General features: G+C 46.0%; 1 pseudogene; it reads right to left on the reverse strand.

Moving 5' to 3' along the window:
- Positions 1 to 573: 573 nt before the first annotated feature.
- LOC116547126 lies at positions 574 to 1,751 on the reverse strand (annotated as a pseudogene).
- Between the last annotated feature and the right edge of the window lie 1,149 nt (positions 1,752 to 2,900).

Genomic DNA, 2,900 nt, shown 5'->3' on the forward strand with positions numbered 1-2,900 from the left:
CACTCTGTATCCTCCTAGTTCCAACAGAATATACCCTGGTGGAAGAGTTCATCTGTGACATCTCAGATGAGAATGACCCACAACAACAGTCAGAGGTCAGGCCACCTGGTTTGGTCAGAGAAAAGGTCTCTTTATCTTTCTGAATTTAAGATATGGGAATCTAACCACAGTATCACAGGTGACTCATACAGGGGTTTTGCAGGGGAAATTCTTAGTCTGTTCCCCACTGAGGCCACACCCACGTCAAGCAGTGCCCCTGAATCATTGATGAGCACCACTGCCAAGGTGCTGATGGTCACTCTTTGTCCTCCTAGTTCCCATAGAGGATCCAGTAAAGGAACTTCACAATGACAAAGAAAAGGAGGCTCTATGTCAGAGCCTGTGAAGGCCAGACCCCCTGCATTTGTCTGAGGAATACAGTTGCTTTCCAAGCTTCATCTTTCTGAATGAGCCTAAGATATGAGACTCTGACTGTATGTATTATAGACAACTCATACGGTACCCTTAGATGGGGGAATTCTGAGTGACAGTCTGTTCCCCACTGAGGCTCGATTTCAGACAGCAGGAAAAAATCATGCTGCTACTTCCCTAGAATCCACTTGTGCTGCTGCCGTGTGTATCAGTCATTCTAGAATATTTTATACTTGGTAAAAGACTGGAAACTCCTGAAGAACCCTCACCTTGCTTCTTAGATTTTTCCTTCATTTTCTTTGACTTAATTTCCTCAAGAGTTTTTATTCCAAAATTCAAAACATTCACCTTGCTTTAAATTGACTGCAGGTTTCCAGGCAGAAGTCACTCGTAATCCATTGTGAACTTCAGGAGTCGGTTGCAGGGTAGGTGTTTTGGTTTCATCACCTTCCTCAGAAAACTGATCATCATCATCTTCATCATCATCTGCAGCATTAATTACAACTGGTGGATTCGTGGGGCTAGGAACATTTTCCAAACTTTCTACTTTGATAACACTCCGCAGCTGAGGGGAAGGATTGGACTGGATAGACAATTTGTTCTGCTGAACTGAAAGTTGGTTAGCCTTCACTTCCTCTTCTGGTGACTCAGGAACAGTGGGCAACACAGTTTTGCTTGGAGGTAGGAAAAGGCCATCAACATATCGTCCTCGATTGTGATGAAAAGCAAAGTTTAATTTTTGACATCCTGTTGGCTGATTTTCCCAATAACAAGGAATTGCACTGCGTTTTTTATCAATCTCCATGTGGCGAAACTTGCACACCTGTCGAAAACAGAGCCCTTCTTGCCATAATGTGCAAACAGTTTCATTTCCTAATGCAGCTTCACAGTGACAGATGGGCAGCTGTCACCTTTGGTACATGTAGAATAGAAAAAAAATAGCAGTCTTCTCCTTGATTAGGCATGCTGCGTAGAGTCTTAGATTAGAAGTGGCTTTTGGTAACAAACCACTGCTTCCTCAAAGCAAAGACCAGGCTCCAAGTCCTCGTGAAATGGGTTTAATCTTCCAAATGACAACTCAATCACAGAAATTGTCTTTTAACTGTAATCATTAGCTGGTTGCTCTCAACAGGAACGTCTGTGTCTTCATTGAGTTCCAATCTATTATGCACTTAATACTAGTCAATTTTCCACACATTTTTTGGGCAGGGAATATCCCCAAATCAGAGAACAGAAACTTTACCGAACCGGTGACACTATCCCCGACTCCTGCTTGCTGCCACGTCTTTCTTCTTGCTTGGCCGCTGCTGTCCGTTGTCCTCTGGTGATCTTAATTCTTTTACTAATGCCTATCAGGTTGGAAGTGTGAACCTGGGGTGACATTGTGAAATGAATGACACTCGGCAAGATGCTATAAGTCCTCTGTCACTCCCGCATAAGGGCTGCTGGAGGGCACCTTGGCTGTGTGGCAGTGTCAGTGCTGGGAAAGCGCCCACTGTTTAGCCAGCTAGGGAAGGAGACTTCCAAGATGACTGAGACGTCTCCCTCCCCAGAGAGCTAGGAGAAAACTCTGCTTCTCCAAGTTCTTGCGGTAGGCCTGACGCTGTCAGGGAGGCCCACAGACATCCGGGGTTTAATTGTCTCTATGTGATGCTGTGCTTCAGTGGTCACGTTCCATGTCCATTCTCATGTTCTGCTTCTGCACCTGGTTCCCTCTGTCTTAGAAAAGGTAATAGGTAATAGTAATATAAATCTTGATGTTTTAGTTATTTCTTGATAAGTATGGGAAAAGTGCTGATGCATTATGCTCCTTGCCTCACTTCAGGTACCAGGAATTCCTGAGCCCCCACCTGTATGCCATGCGCTATTTTACCCTGCCCTACCAAGGCCACGACCTACCTATGCCCTACCTTCCCTGCCCCCAGATTTGCAACTCAATAAAAGTGAGAGCATCCAGGCATTCCGGGCTACTGCTGGTCTCCGAGATTTGGGTAGCAGTGGACCCCTGGGCCCAAACTCTCTTTTCTCTATCTCTGTGTCTTGTGTCTTTTAATCCTACAATTTCTCATCTCCGCACCAGCAGGGAGGGTCTCATAGAACCCTGCAGGGCTGGACCCTACAGCCCATGGGGCACTGACCCTCTCTAGCCCAATGTTAGAGATTCCAGCAGGGAAAATGGGCTCCAGCCTAACGCCCAAGTTGTGTTTTGTGTAACAAGTGCTGCAGAGTCACAGCACTCAGGGGTGAAGGATCTGGGACAAGATTGTAGATGGTTCTCTGGGGCAGAGGTCCCTGAACACCTGAGACTTCTAAATCCTGTCCTGGACCCTGAACCAGGAGCTCTTTTCACTCCTTTTCTCAATCCTCCTCCCCAGGGTCTCTTCAGGAAGGTGGATGCCGGGAGGTGGCTAAGTCCAGACAAGAGCTCCAGTCATTCACATAAAACTTCTGTCTCTAGATTTTAATTCTTCACCTAAAATATGGCACTT

This window comes from Sapajus apella, unplaced genomic scaffold (genome assembly GCF_009761245.1).
Source record: "Sapajus apella isolate SASKATOON/1434 unplaced genomic scaffold, GSC_monkey_1.0 scaffold2153, whole genome shotgun sequence".
NCBI classification, from domain to species: domain Eukaryota; kingdom Metazoa; phylum Chordata; class Mammalia; order Primates; family Cebidae; genus Sapajus; species Sapajus apella.